Source organism: Lissotriton helveticus, chromosome 1_2 (genome assembly GCF_964261635.1).
Source record: "Lissotriton helveticus chromosome 1_2, aLisHel1.1, whole genome shotgun sequence".
Classification (NCBI taxonomy): domain Eukaryota; kingdom Metazoa; phylum Chordata; class Amphibia; order Caudata; family Salamandridae; genus Lissotriton; species Lissotriton helveticus.
In genome coordinates this window covers 346,601,343-346,614,272 of record NC_136058.1, presented here as the reverse complement: position 1 = coordinate 346,614,272, position 12,930 = coordinate 346,601,343, and the positions used below count along the sequence as shown (strand labels likewise).

Genomic DNA, 12,930 nt, shown 5'->3' with positions numbered 1-12,930 from the left:
CCCCAACTGCCTGGGAAACCTCTACTTTCCACAAGATGGCAGGCTAGCCTTTTGGTAAAAGCCAATATACAGAACAGAGACTCCTGGAGATGCCGGGGCCTCATACATGCAAAGCATGCGCTCTACCACTGAGCTACATCCCCTCTACTGACTTTTAACCTTTCGCTGGATATGCAGGGAGACTCTGAAGCCCACAGACAGCAATGTCTCGATTTGAGACTCGAATGTAAAGTGTCAGGCATGAAATTGCTCACACCTTACGTGTGGACTGTCTTCATGGAGCATATATGTAGGGTTCCATTCTCCGGCAGAGCTTTTAATTGCTCAGTTTGGAATGCAAAACTTCTCAGGATTTGGCCCAAATGTGCAAATTATTGGTCTACTTTCCAGCTTGCTCAGCCTTTCAGGAGATGATTCCATTGGATATTCCCTCTTGCCCATCCGTGGACACTCAAGTTGAAGGCAAGTCATAGTGTGAATCGCTGCCAAGCAGCTACCTTGGTGCAAGGCTGTGGTAGTAGTTCTGATCAGCAGGTTTCCTTTACTTTTCTTCACACCTCCCCTAGCGATGACTATGTCATCAGTTCACTTTGAAAGCAGATAGAGTACGCTTCTTTTCCAGTATTTATCGGAGCTCGGGGAATTTTTCATAATGAATGGAAGGTATTGTTGATTGAAAGCAAAAGACATGGAAATTAAACCACAAAATCCTTCGAGCCGGATTTGAACCAGCGACCTAAGGATGCCTGACTTTATGCTACAGTCCTCCGCTCTACCAACTGAGCTATCGAAGGAGTGGTAGCAAATTGCTCATAGCGCGGAAATTATCTCTCGCTCAAGAAAAGTTGGTGGTGGGGACCAGGAACAGACAGATGAAAATCATCAATATTACCTGCGGCTCCCTTTCAAAGTTACCACTTCTGAGAGCACACTGTGAGTTATGTCTTATCACCTCAAAGGAGGATTTCACACCAAAGTTGATGTTCTGTCTTGGCTTGGGGAAAAGCAGGGGCTCTACAAATATGATTTTTACAGAAAGGAAAGGAACTTTGATACAAAGACCTTAGGAAGCATTGGTGGCAAATGGATGGAAGCCTTTAACCGTGAGAAAAATGACAGAAAGTTATGGGAGTCATTAGTATGCACCCAGCATCAAGAACATGCATTTTGGATGCATTTTTGAAAGGAAAGAGAATGGAAAAATCTGTAGGTCAAAGGCGATTGAGATGAACAACTTATTCTGTTTTTCTTGAAGCTACTGAAAAGAGTCTCTGGTTTAGAGGAAGAACCCTTACCAATGACCAAGATGGCTGCCACAGATTTCAATCCTAAATGTATTAAGATTGCCAAGATTAATCATCACTTTCATGGCTTAAACAAGTAAGATTCTTTTGTTCTATAATCATCAAAAATGAGATAGCCCCATTTCGTTCGATTTTTCAAGGCAAACGTCTCACAGTTGAAGTGGCGTTCGTACTCCAGTTGCAAGACATAACTCTTCCTTAATCCTGATGGCCCGCCTAGCTTCCTGCCAAAATCCAAAATCAGCACGGCAAAAGGCTGGAGATGCCGGGGATTGAACCCGGGGCCTCATACATGCAAAGCATGCGCTCTACCACTGAGCTACATCCCCACGTCTGCCAAGTTGTACTTTATGCATGGAAACCCTGAATGCAAGTGACTGCCAAGTCAACCCATTTGACACTGCAGCATAAAGTGTCAGTCAGGAAAATCCTTAAGCCTCGTACCTGGATTATCTTCATGGTCTATAGTCTTATTTAGAGATGCTTGTGCGCAGCCTTCTTAGCGCAGTAGGCAGCGCGTCAGTCTCATAATCTGAAGGTCCTGAGTTCGATCCTCAGAGAGGGCATTTATTTCCTCCTTTTGGCGACCAAAATTCCCAGATTTATTTATTTTTTTAAATGTGGAATCTATGCCTATTTCAAGCAATTTTTCAAAGCAAACTATTTAAGTGGGGTTCTGACCCCCAACTGCCTGGGAAACCTCTACTTTCCACAAGATGGCAGGCTAGCCTTTTGGTAAAAGCCAATATACAGAACAGAGACTCCTGGAGATGCCGGGGCCTCATACATGCAAAGCATGCGCTCTACCACTGAGCTACATCCCCTCTACTGACTTTTAACCTTTCGCTGGATATGCAGGGAGACTCTGAAGCCCACAGACAGCAATGTCTCGATTTGAGACTCGAATGTAAAGTGTCAGGCATGAAATTGCTCACACCTTACGTGTGGACTGTCTTCATGGAGCATATATGTAGGGTTCCATTCTCCGGCAGAGCTTTTAATTGCTCAGTTTGGAATGCAAAACTTCTCAGGATTTGGCCCAAATGTGCAAATTATTGGTCTACTTTCCAGCTTGCTCAGCCTTTCAGGAGATGATTCCATTGGATATTCCCTCTTGCCCATCCGTGGACACTCAAGTTGAAGGCAAGTCATAGTGTGAATCGCTGCCAAGCAGCTACCTTGGTGCAAGGCTGTGGTAGTAGTTCTGATCAGCAGGTTTCCTTTACTTTTCTTCACACCTCCCCTAGCGATGACTATGTCATCAGTTCACTTTGAAAGCAGATAGAGTACGCTTCTTTTCCAGTATTTATCGGAGCTCGGGGAATTTTTCATAATGAATGGAAGGTATTGTTGATTGAAAGCAAAAGACATGGAAATTAAACCACAAAATCCTTCGAGCCGGATTTGAACCAGCGACCTAAGGATGCCTGACTTTATGCTACAGTCCTCCGCTCTACCAACTGAGCTATCGAAGGAGTGGTAGCAAATTGCTCATAGCGCGGAAATTATCTCTCGCTCAAGAAAAGTTGGTGGTGGGGACCAGGAACAGACAGATGAAAATCATCAATATTACCTGCGGCTCCCTTTCAAAGTTACCACTTCTGAGAGCACACTGTGAGTTATGTCTTATCACCTCAAAGGAGGATTTCACACCAAAGTTGATGTTCTGTCTTGGCTTGGGGAAAAGCAGGGGCTCTACAAATATGATTTTTACAGAAAGGAAAGGAACTTTGATACAAAGACCTTAGGAAGCATTGGTGGCAAATGGATGGAAGCCTTTAACCGTGAGAAAAATGACAGAAAGTTATGGGAGTCATTAGTATGCACCCAGCATCAAGAACATGCATTTTGGATGCATTTTTGAAAGGAAAGAGAATGGAAAAATCTGTAGGTCAAAGGCGATTGAGATGAACAACTTATTCTGTTTTTCTTGAAGCTACTGAAAAGAGTCTCTGGTTTAGAGGAAGAACCCTTACCAATGACCAAGATGGCTGCCACAGATTTCAATCCTAAATGTATTAAGATTGCCAAGATTAATCATCACTTTCATGGCTTAAACAAGTAAGATTCTTTTGTTCTATAATCATCAAAAATGAGATAGCCCCATTTCGTTCGATTTTTCAAGGCAAACGTCTCACAGTTGAAGTGGCGTTCGTACTCCAGTTGCAAGACATAACTCTTCCTTAATCCTGATGGCCCGCCTAGCTTCCTGCCAAAATCCAAAATCAGCACGGCAAAAGGCTGGAGATGGCGGGGATTGAACCCGGGGCCTCATACATGCAAAGCATGCGCTCTACCACTGAGCTACATCCCCACGTCTGCCAAGTTGTACTTTATGCATGGAAACCCTGAATGCAAGTGACTGCCAAGTCAACCCATTTGACACTGCAGCATAAAGTGTCAGTCAGGAAAATCCTTAAGCCTCGTACCTGGATTATCTTCATGGTCTATAGTCTTATTTAGAGATGCTTGTGCGCAGCCTTCTTAGCGCAGTAGGCAGCGCGTCAGTCTCATAATCTGAAGGTCCTGAGTTCGATCCTCAGAGAGGGCATTTATTTCCTCCTTTTGGCGACCAAAATTCCCAGATTTTTTTTTTTTTTTTTAAATGTGGAATCTATGCCTATTTCAAGCAATTTTTCAAAGCAAACTATTTAAGTGGGGTTCTGACCCCCAACTGCCTGGGAAACCTCTACTTTCCACAAGATGGCAGGCTAGCCTTTTGGTAAAAGCCAATATACAGAACAGAGACTCCTGGAGATGCCGGGGATTGAACCCGGGGCCTCATACATGCAAAGCATGCGCTCTACCACTGAGCTACATCCCCTCTACTGACTTCTAACCTTTCGCTGGATATGCAGGGAGACTCTGAAGCCCACAGACAGCAATGTCTCGATTTGAGACTCGAATGTAAAGTGTCAGGCATGAAATTGCTCACACCTTACGTGTGGACTGTCTTCATGGAGCATATATGTAGGGTTCCATTCTCCGGCAGAGCTTTTAATTGCTCAGTTTGGAATGCAAAACTTCTCAGGATTTGGCCCAAATGTGCAAATTATTGGTCTACTTTCCAGCTTGCTCAGCCTTTCAGGAGATGATTCCATTGGATATTCCCTCTTGCCCATCCGTGGACACTCAAGTTGAAGGCAAGCCATAGTGTGAATCGCTGCCAAGCAGCTACCTTGGTGCAAGGCTGTGGTAGTAGTTCTGATCAGCAGGTTTCCTTTACTTTTCTTCACACCTCCCCTAGCGATGACTATGTCATCAGTTCACTTTGAAAGCAGATAGAGTACGCTTCTTTTCCAGTATTTATCGGAGCTCGGGGAATTTTTCATAATGAATGGAAGGTATTGTTGATTGAAAGCAAAAGACATGGAAATTAAACCACAAAATCCTTCGAGCCGGATTTGAACCAGCGACCTAAGGATGCCTGACTTTATGCTACAGTCCTCCGCTCTACCAACTGAGCTATCGAAGGAGTGGTAGCAAATTGCTCATAGCGCGGAAATTATCTCTCGCTCAAGAAAAGTTGGTGGTGGGGACCAGGAACAGACAGATGAAAATCATCAATATTACCTGCGGCTCCCTTTCAAAGTTACCACTTCTGAGAGCACACTGTGAGTTATGTCTTATCACCTCAAAGGAGGATTTCACACCAAAGTTGATGTTCTGTCTTGGCTTGGGGAAAAGCAGGGGCTCTACAAATATGATTTTTACAGAAAGGAAAGGAACTTTGATACAAAGACCTTAGGAAGCATTGGTGGCAAATGGATGGAAGCCTTTAACCGTGAGAAAAATGACAGAAAGTTATGGGAGTCATTAGTATGCACCCAGCATCAAGAACATGCATTTTGGATGCATTTTTGAAAGGAAAGAGAATGGAAAAATCTGTAGGTCAAAGGCGATTGAGATGAACAACTTATTCTGTTTTTCTTGAAGCTACTGAAAAGAGTCTCTGGTTTAGAGGAAGAACCCTTACCAATGACCAAGATGGCTGCCACAGATTTCAATCCTAAATGTATTAAGATTGCCAAGATTAATCATCACTTTCATGGCTTAAACAAGTAAGATTCTTTTGTTCTATAATCATCAAAAATGAGATAGCCCCATTTCGTTCGATTTTTCAAGGCAAACGTCTCACAGTTGAAGTGGCGTTCGTACTCCAGTTGCAAGACATAACTCTTCCTTAATCCTGATGGCCCGCCTAGCTTCCTGCCAAAATCCAAAATCAGCACGGCAAAAGGCTGGAGATGCCTGGGATTGAACCCGGGGCCTCATACATGCAAAGCATGCGCTCTACCACTGAGCTACATCCCCACGTCTGCCAAGTTGTACTTTATGCATGGAAACCCTGAATGCAAGTGACTGCCAAGTCAACCCATTTGACACTGCAGCATAAAGTGTCAGTCAGGAAAATCCTTAAGCCTCGTACCTGGATTATCTTCATGGTCTATAGTCTTATTTAGAGATGCTTGTGCGCAGCCTTCTTAGCGCAGTAGGCAGCGCGTCAGTCTCATAATCTGAAGGTCCTGAGTTCGATCCTCAGAGAGGGCATTTATTTCCTCCTTTTGGCGACCAAAATTCCCAGATTTATTTATTTTTTTAAATGTGGAATCTATGCCTATTTCAAGCAATTTTTCAAAGCAAACTATTTAAGTGGGGTTCTGACCCCCAACTGCCTGGGAAACCTCTACTTTCCACAAGATGGCAGGCTAGCCTTTTGGTAAAAGCCAATATACAGAACAGAGACTCCTGGAGATGCCGGGGCCTCATACATGCAAAGCATGCGCTCTACCACTGAGCTACATCCCCTCTACTGACTTTTAACCTTTCGCTGGATATGCAGGGAGACTCTGAAGCCCACAGACAGCAATGTCTCGATTTGAGACTCGAATGTAAAGTGTCAGGCATGAAATTGCTCACACCTTACGTGTGGACTGTCTTCATGGAGCATATATGTAGGGTTCCATTCTCCGGCAGAGCTTTTAATTGCTCAGTTTGGAATGCAAAACTTCTCAGGATTTGGCCCAAATGTGCAAATTATTGGTCTACTTTCCAGCTTGCTCAGCCTTTCAGGAGATGATTCCATTGGATATTCCCTCTTGCCCATCCGTGGACACTCAAGTTGAAGGCAAGTCATAGTGTGAATCGCTGCCAAGCAGCTACCTTGGTGCAAGGCTGTGGTAGTAGTTCTGATCAGCAGGTTTCCTTTACTTTTCTTCACACCTCCCCTAGCGATGACTATGTCATCAGTTCACTTTGAAAGCAGATAGAGTACGCTTCTTTTCCAGTATTTATCGGAGCTCGGGGAATTTTTCATAATGAATGGAAGGTATTGTTGATTGAAAGCAAAAGACATGGAAATTAAACCACAAAATCCTTCGAGCCGGATTTGAACCAGCGACCTAAGGATGCCTGACTTTATGCTACAGTCCTCCGCTCTACCAACTGAGCTATCGAAGGAGTGGTAGCAAATTGCTCATAGCGTGGAAATTATCTCTCGCTCAAGAAAAGTTGGTGGTGGGGACCAGGAACAGACAGATGAAAATCATCAATATTACCTGCGGCTCCCTTTCAAAGTTACCACTTCTGAGAGCACACTGTGAGTTATGTCTTATCACCTCAAAGGAGGATTTCACACCAAAGTTGATGTTCTGTCTTGGCTTGGGGAAAAGCAGGGGCTCTACAAATATGATTTTTACAGAAAGGAAAGGAACTTTGATACAAAGACCTTAGGAAGCATTGGTGGCAAATGGATGGAAGCCTTTAACCGTGAGAAAAATGACAGAAAGTTATGGGAGTCATTAGTATGCACCCAGCATCAAGAACATGCATTTTGGATGCATTTTTGAAAGGAAAGAGAATGGAAAAATCTGTAGGTCAAAGGCGATTGAGATGAACAACTTATTCTGTTTTTCTTGAAGCTACTGAAAAGAGTCTCTGGTTTAGAGGAAGAACCCTTACCAATGACCAAGATGGCTGCCACAGATTTCAATCCTAAATGTATTAAGATTGCCAAGATTAATCATCACTTTCATGGCTTAAACAAGTAAGATTCTTTTGTTCTATAATCATCAAAAATGAGATAGCCCCATTTCGTTCGATTTTTCAAGGCAAACGTCTCACAGTTGAAGTGGCGTTCGTACTCCAGTTGCAAGACATAACTCTTCCTTAATCCTGATGGCCCGCCTAGCTTCCTGCCAAAATCCAAAATCAGCACGGCAAAAGGCTGGAGATGCCGGGGATTGAACCCGGGGCCTCATACATGCAAAGCATGCGCTCTACCACTGAGCTACATCCCCACGTCTGCCAAGTTGTACTTTATGCATGGAAACCCTGAATGCAAGTGACTGCCAAGTCAACCCATTTGACACTGCAGCATAAAGTGTCAGTCAGGAAAATCCTTAAGCCTCGTACCTGGATTATCTTCATGGTCTATAGTCTTATTTAGAGATGCTTGTGCGCAGCCTTCTTAGCGCAGTAGGCAGCGCGTCAGTCTCATAATCTGAAGGTCCTGAGTTCGATCCTCAGAGAGGGCATTTATTTCCTCCTTTTGGCGACCAAAATTCCCAGATTTATTTATTTTTTTAAATGTGGAATCTATGCCTATTTCAAGCAATTTTTCAAAGCAAACTATTTAAGTGGGGTTCTGACCCCCAACTGCCTGGGAAACCTCTACTTTCCACAAGATGGCAGGCTAGCCTTTTGGTAAAAGCCAATATACAGAACAGAGACTCCTGGAGATGCCGGGGCCTCATACATGCAAAGCATGCGCTCTACCACTGAGCTACATCCCCTCTACTGACTTTTAACCTTTCGCTGGATATGCAGGGAGACTCTGAAGCCCACAGACAGCAATGTCTCGATTTGAGACTCGAATGTAAAGTGTCAGGCATGAAATTGCTCACACCTTACGTGTGGACTGTCTTCATGGAGCATATATGTAGGGTTCCATTCTCCGGCAGAGCTTTTAATTGCTCAGTTTGGAATGCAAAACTTCTCAGGATTTGGCCCAAATGTGCAAATTATTGGTCTACTTTCCAGCTTGCTCAGCCTTTCAGGAGATGATTCCATTGGATATTCCCTCTTGCCCATCCGTGGACACTCAAGTTGAAGGCAAGTCATAGTGTGAATCGCTGCCAAGCAGCTACCTTGGTGCAAGGCTGTGGTAGTAGTTCTGATCAGCAGGTTTCCTTTACTTTTCTTCACACCTCCCCTAGCGATGACTATGTCATCAGTTCACTTTGAAAGCAGATAGAGTACGCTTCTTTTCCAGTATTTATCGGAGCTCGGGGAATTTTTCATAATGAATGGAAGGTATTGTTGATTGAAAGCAAAAGACATGGAAATTAAACCACAAAATCCTTCGAGCCGGATTTGAACCAGCGACCTAAGGATGCCTGACTTTATGCTACAGTCCTCCGCTCTACCAACTGAGCTATCGAAGGAGTGGTAGCAAATTGCTCATAGCGCGGAAATTATCTCTCGCTCAAGAAAAGTTGGTGGTGGGGACCAGGAACAGACAGATGAAAATCATCAATATTACCTGCGGCTCCCTTTCAAAGTTACCACTTCTGAGAGCACACTGTGAGTTATGTCTTATCACCTCAAAGGAGGATTTCACACCAAAGTTGATGTTCTGTCTTGGCTTGGGGAAAAGCAGGGGCTCTACAAATATGATTTTTACAGAAAGGAAAGGAACTTTGATACAAAGACCTTAGGAAGCATTGGTGGCAAATGGATGGAAGCCTTTAACCGTGAGAAAAATGACAGAAAGTTATGGGAGTCATTAGTATGCACCCAGCATCAAGAACATGCATTTTGGATGCATTTTTGAAAGGAAAGAGAATGGAAAAATCTGTAGGTCAAAGGCGATTGAGATGAACAACTTATTCTGTTTTTCTTGAAGCTACTGAAAAGAGTCTCTGGTTTAGAGGAAGAACCCTTACCAATGACCAAGATGGCTGCCACAGATTTCAATCCTAAATGTATTAAGATTGCCAAGATTAATCATCACTTTCATGGCTTAAACAAGTAAGATTCTTTTGTTCTATAATCATCAAAAATGAGATAGCCCCATTTCGTTCGATTTTTCAAGGCAAACGTCTCACAGTTGAAGTGGCGTTCGTACTCCAGTTGCAAGACATAACTCTTCCTTAATCCTGATGGCCCGCCTAGCTTCCTGCCAAAATCCAAAATCAGCACGGCAAAAGGCTGGAGATGGCGGGGATTGAACCCGGGGCCTCATACATGCAAAGCATGCGCTCTACCACTGAGCTACATCCCCACGTCTGCCAAGTTGTACTTTATGCATGGAAACCCTGAATGCAAGTGACTGCCAAGTCAACCCATTTGACACTGCAGCATAAAGTGTCAGTCAGGAAAATCCTTAAGCCTCGTACCTGGATTATCTTCATGGTCTATAGTCTTATTTAGAGATGCTTGTGCGCAGCCTTCTTAGCGCAGTAGGCAGCGCGTCAGTCTCATAATCTGAAGGTCCTGAGTTCGATCCTCAGAGAGGGCATTTATTTCCTCCTTTTGGCGACCAAAATTCCCAGATTTTTTTTTTTTTTTTTAAATGTGGAATCTATGCCTATTTCAAGCAATTTTTCAAAGCAAACTATTTAAGTGGGGTTCTGACCCCCAACTGCCTGGGAAACCTCTACTTTCCACAAGATGGCAGGCTAGCCTTTTGGTAAAAGCCAATATACAGAACAGAGACTCCTGGAGATGCCGGGGATTGAACCCGGGGCCTCATACATGCAAAGCATGCGCTCTACCACTGAGCTACATCCCCTCTACTGACTTCTAACCTTTCGCTGGATATGCAGGGAGACTCTGAAGCCCACAGACAGCAATGTCTCGATTTGAGACTCGAATGTAAAGTGTCAGGCATGAAATTGCTCACACCTTACGTGTGGACTGTCTTCATGGAGCATATATGTAGGGTTCCATTCTCCGGCAGAGCTTTTAATTGCTCAGTTTGGAATGCAAAACTTCTCAGGATTTGGCCCAAATGTGCAAATTATTGGTCTACTTTCCAGCTTGCTCAGCCTTTCAGGAGATGATTCCATTGGATATTCCCTCTTGCCCATCCGTGGACACTCAAGTTGAAGGCAAGCCATAGTGTGAATCGCTGCCAAGCAGCTACCTTGGTGCAAGGCTGTGGTAGTAGTTCTGATCAGCAGGTTTCCTTTACTTTTCTTCACACCTCCCCTAGCGATGACTATGTCATCAGTTCACTTTGAAAGCAGATAGAGTACGCTTCTTTTCCAGTATTTATCGGAGCTCGGGGAATTTTTCATAATGAATGGAAGGTATTGTTGATTGAAAGCAAAAGACATGGAAATTAAACCACAAAATCCTTCGAGCCGGATTTGAACCAGCGACCTAAGGATGCCTGACTTTATGCTACAGTCCTCCGCTCTACCAACTGAGCTATCGAAGGAGTGGTAGCAAATTGCTCATAGCGCGGAAATTATCTCTCGCTCAAGAAAAGTTGGTGGTGGGGACCAGGAACAGACAGATGAAAATCATCAATATTACCTGCGGCTCCCTTTCAAAGTTACCACTTCTGAGAGCACACTGTGAGTTATGTCTTATCACCTCAAAGGAGGATTTCACACCAAAGTTGATGTTCTGTCTTGGCTTGGGGAAAAGCAGGGGCTCTACAAATATGATTTTTACAGAAAGGAAAGGAACTTTGATACAAAGACCTTAGGAAGCATTGGTGGCAAATGGATGGAAGCCTTTAACCGTGAGAAAAATGACAGAAAGTTATGGGAGTCATTAGTATGCACCCAGCATCAAGAACATGCATTTTGGATGCATTTTTGAAAGGAAAGAGAATGGAAAAATCTGTAGGTCAAAGGCGATTGAGATGAACAACTTATTCTGTTTTTCTTGAAGCTACTGAAAAGAGTCTCTGGTTTAGAGGAAGAACCCTTACCAATGACCAAGATGGCTGCCACAGATTTCAATCCTAAATGTATTAAGATTGCCAAGATTAATCATCACTTTCATGGCTTAAACAAGTAAGATTCTTTTGTTCTATAATCATCAAAAATGAGATAGCCCCATTTCGTTCGATTTTTCAAGGCAAACGTCTCACAGTTGAAGTGGCGTTCGTACTCCAGTTGCAAGACATAACTCTTCCTTAATCCTGATGGCCCGCCTAGCTTCCTGCCAAAATCCAAAATCAGCACGGCAAAAGGCTGGAGATGCCTGGGATTGAACCCGGGGCCTCATACATGCAAAGCATGCGCTCTACCACTGAGCTACATCCCCACGTCTGCCAAGTTGTACTTTATGCATGGAAACCCTGAATGCAAGTGACTGCCAAGTCAACCCATTTGACACTGCAGCATAAAGTGTCAGTCAGGAAAATCCTTAAGCCTCGTACCTGGATTATCTTCATGGTCTATAGTCTTATTTAGAGATGCTTGTGCGCAGCCTTCTTAGCGCAGTAGGCAGCGCGTCAGTCTCATAATCTGAAGGTCCTGAGTTCGATCCTCAGAGAGGGCATTTATTTCCTCCTTTTGGCGACCAAAATTCCCAGATTTATTTATTTTTTTAAATGTGGAATCTATGCCTATTTCAAGCAATTTTTCAAAGCAAACTATTTAAGTGGGGTTCTGACCCCCAACTGCCTGGGAAACCTCTACTTTCCACAAGATGGCAGGCTAGCCTTTTGGTAAAAGCCAATATACAGAACAGAGACTCCTGGAGATGCCGGGGCCTCATACATGCAAAGCATGCGCTCTACCACTGAGCTACATCCCCTCTACTGACTTTTAACCTTTCGCTGGATATGCAGGGAGACTCTGAAGCCCACAGACAGCAATGTCTCGATTTGAGACTCGAATGTAAAGTGTCAGGCATGAAATTGCTCACACCTTACGTGTGGACTGTCTTCATGGAGCATATATGTAGGGTTCCATTCTCCGGCAGAGCTTTTAATTGCTCAGTTTGGAATGCAAAACTTCTCAGGATTTGGCCCAAATGTGCAAATTATTGGTCTACTTTCCAGCTTGCTCAGCCTTTCAGGAGATGATTCCATTGGATATTCCCTCTTGCCCATCCGTGGACACTCAAGTTGAAGGCAAGTCATAGTGTGAATCGCTGCCAAGCAGCTACCTTGGTGCAAGGCTGTGGTAGTAGTTCTGATCAGCAGGTTTCCTTTACTTTTCTTCACACCTCCCCTAGCGATGACTATGTCATCAGTTCACTTTGAAAGCAGATAGAGTACGCTTCTTTTCCAGTATTTATCGGAGCTCGGGGAATTTTTCATAATGAATGGAAGGTATTGTTGATTGAAAGCAAAAGACATGGAAATTAAACCACAAAATCCTTCGAGCCGGATTTGAACCAGCGACCTAAGGATGCCTGACTTTATGCTACAGTCCTCCGCTCTACCAACTGAGCTATCGAAGGAGTGGTAGCAAATTGCTCATAGCGTGGAAATTATCTCTCGCTCAAGAAAAGTTGGTGGTGGGGACCAGGAACAGACAGATGAAAATCATCAATATTACCTGCGGCTCCCTTTCAAAGTTACCACTTCTGAGAGCACACTGTGAGTTATGTCTTATCACCTCAAAGGAGGATTTCACACCAAAGTTGATGTTCTGTC

General features: G+C 43.8%; 21 non-coding genes across 21 annotated transcripts; 6 read left to right on the top strand and 15 right to left on the bottom strand.

The window, feature by feature from the left end:
- Window positions 1–708: 708 nt before the first annotated feature.
- Window positions 709–794, bottom strand: TRNAY-GUA (transfer RNA tyrosine (anticodon GUA)). Its single transcript is given in 2 exon segments — window positions 709–744; window positions 758–794. It is a non-coding gene; the product is annotated as a tRNA-Tyr (tRNA).
- A 767-nt stretch (window positions 795–1,561) lies between these two features.
- TRNAA-UGC (transfer RNA alanine (anticodon UGC)) lies at window positions 1,562–1,633 on the bottom strand. Its single transcript has one exon. It is a non-coding gene; the product is annotated as a tRNA-Ala (tRNA).
- A 164-nt stretch (window positions 1,634–1,797) lies between these two features.
- TRNAM-CAU (transfer RNA methionine (anticodon CAU)) lies at window positions 1,798–1,870 on the top strand. The gene has a single exon. It is a non-coding gene; the product is annotated as a tRNA-Met (tRNA).
- An 823-nt stretch (window positions 1,871–2,693) lies between these two features.
- TRNAY-GUA (transfer RNA tyrosine (anticodon GUA)) lies at window positions 2,694–2,779 on the bottom strand. Its single transcript is given in 2 exon segments — window positions 2,694–2,729; window positions 2,743–2,779. It is a non-coding gene; the product is annotated as a tRNA-Tyr (tRNA).
- Window positions 2,780–3,546: 767 nt separating this feature from the next.
- TRNAA-UGC (transfer RNA alanine (anticodon UGC)) lies at window positions 3,547–3,618 on the bottom strand. The gene has a single exon. It is a non-coding gene; the product is annotated as a tRNA-Ala (tRNA).
- Window positions 3,619–3,782: 164 nt separating this feature from the next.
- TRNAM-CAU (transfer RNA methionine (anticodon CAU)) lies at window positions 3,783–3,855 on the top strand. Its single transcript has one exon. It is a non-coding gene; the product is annotated as a tRNA-Met (tRNA).
- Window positions 3,856–4,056: 201 nt separating this feature from the next.
- On the bottom strand, window positions 4,057–4,128 carry TRNAA-UGC (transfer RNA alanine (anticodon UGC)). Its single transcript has one exon. It is a non-coding gene; the product is annotated as a tRNA-Ala (tRNA).
- A 565-nt stretch (window positions 4,129–4,693) lies between these two features.
- On the bottom strand, window positions 4,694–4,779 carry TRNAY-GUA (transfer RNA tyrosine (anticodon GUA)). Its single transcript is given in 2 exon segments — window positions 4,694–4,729; window positions 4,743–4,779. It is a non-coding gene; the product is annotated as a tRNA-Tyr (tRNA).
- A 767-nt stretch (window positions 4,780–5,546) lies between these two features.
- On the bottom strand, window positions 5,547–5,618 carry TRNAA-UGC (transfer RNA alanine (anticodon UGC)). The gene has a single exon. It is a non-coding gene; the product is annotated as a tRNA-Ala (tRNA).
- A 164-nt stretch (window positions 5,619–5,782) lies between these two features.
- Window positions 5,783–5,855, top strand: TRNAM-CAU (transfer RNA methionine (anticodon CAU)). Its single transcript has one exon. It is a non-coding gene; the product is annotated as a tRNA-Met (tRNA).
- Window positions 5,856–6,678: 823 nt separating this feature from the next.
- TRNAY-GUA (transfer RNA tyrosine (anticodon GUA)) lies at window positions 6,679–6,764 on the bottom strand. Its single transcript is given in 2 exon segments — window positions 6,679–6,714; window positions 6,728–6,764. It is a non-coding gene; the product is annotated as a tRNA-Tyr (tRNA).
- A 767-nt stretch (window positions 6,765–7,531) lies between these two features.
- Window positions 7,532–7,603, bottom strand: TRNAA-UGC (transfer RNA alanine (anticodon UGC)). The gene has a single exon. It is a non-coding gene; the product is annotated as a tRNA-Ala (tRNA).
- A 164-nt stretch (window positions 7,604–7,767) lies between these two features.
- On the top strand, window positions 7,768–7,840 carry TRNAM-CAU (transfer RNA methionine (anticodon CAU)). The gene has a single exon. It is a non-coding gene; the product is annotated as a tRNA-Met (tRNA).
- An 823-nt stretch (window positions 7,841–8,663) lies between these two features.
- TRNAY-GUA (transfer RNA tyrosine (anticodon GUA)) lies at window positions 8,664–8,749 on the bottom strand. Its single transcript is given in 2 exon segments — window positions 8,664–8,699; window positions 8,713–8,749. It is a non-coding gene; the product is annotated as a tRNA-Tyr (tRNA).
- A 767-nt stretch (window positions 8,750–9,516) lies between these two features.
- Window positions 9,517–9,588, bottom strand: TRNAA-UGC (transfer RNA alanine (anticodon UGC)). Its single transcript has one exon. It is a non-coding gene; the product is annotated as a tRNA-Ala (tRNA).
- Window positions 9,589–9,752: 164 nt separating this feature from the next.
- TRNAM-CAU (transfer RNA methionine (anticodon CAU)) lies at window positions 9,753–9,825 on the top strand. The gene has a single exon. It is a non-coding gene; the product is annotated as a tRNA-Met (tRNA).
- A 201-nt stretch (window positions 9,826–10,026) lies between these two features.
- Window positions 10,027–10,098, bottom strand: TRNAA-UGC (transfer RNA alanine (anticodon UGC)). The gene has a single exon. It is a non-coding gene; the product is annotated as a tRNA-Ala (tRNA).
- Window positions 10,099–10,663: 565 nt separating this feature from the next.
- Window positions 10,664–10,749, bottom strand: TRNAY-GUA (transfer RNA tyrosine (anticodon GUA)). Its single transcript is given in 2 exon segments — window positions 10,664–10,699; window positions 10,713–10,749. It is a non-coding gene; the product is annotated as a tRNA-Tyr (tRNA).
- A 767-nt stretch (window positions 10,750–11,516) lies between these two features.
- TRNAA-UGC (transfer RNA alanine (anticodon UGC)) lies at window positions 11,517–11,588 on the bottom strand. The gene has a single exon. It is a non-coding gene; the product is annotated as a tRNA-Ala (tRNA).
- A 164-nt stretch (window positions 11,589–11,752) lies between these two features.
- On the top strand, window positions 11,753–11,825 carry TRNAM-CAU (transfer RNA methionine (anticodon CAU)). The gene has a single exon. It is a non-coding gene; the product is annotated as a tRNA-Met (tRNA).
- Window positions 11,826–12,648: 823 nt separating this feature from the next.
- TRNAY-GUA (transfer RNA tyrosine (anticodon GUA)) lies at window positions 12,649–12,734 on the bottom strand. Its single transcript is given in 2 exon segments — window positions 12,649–12,684; window positions 12,698–12,734. It is a non-coding gene; the product is annotated as a tRNA-Tyr (tRNA).
- Between the last annotated feature and the right edge of the window lie 196 nt (window positions 12,735–12,930).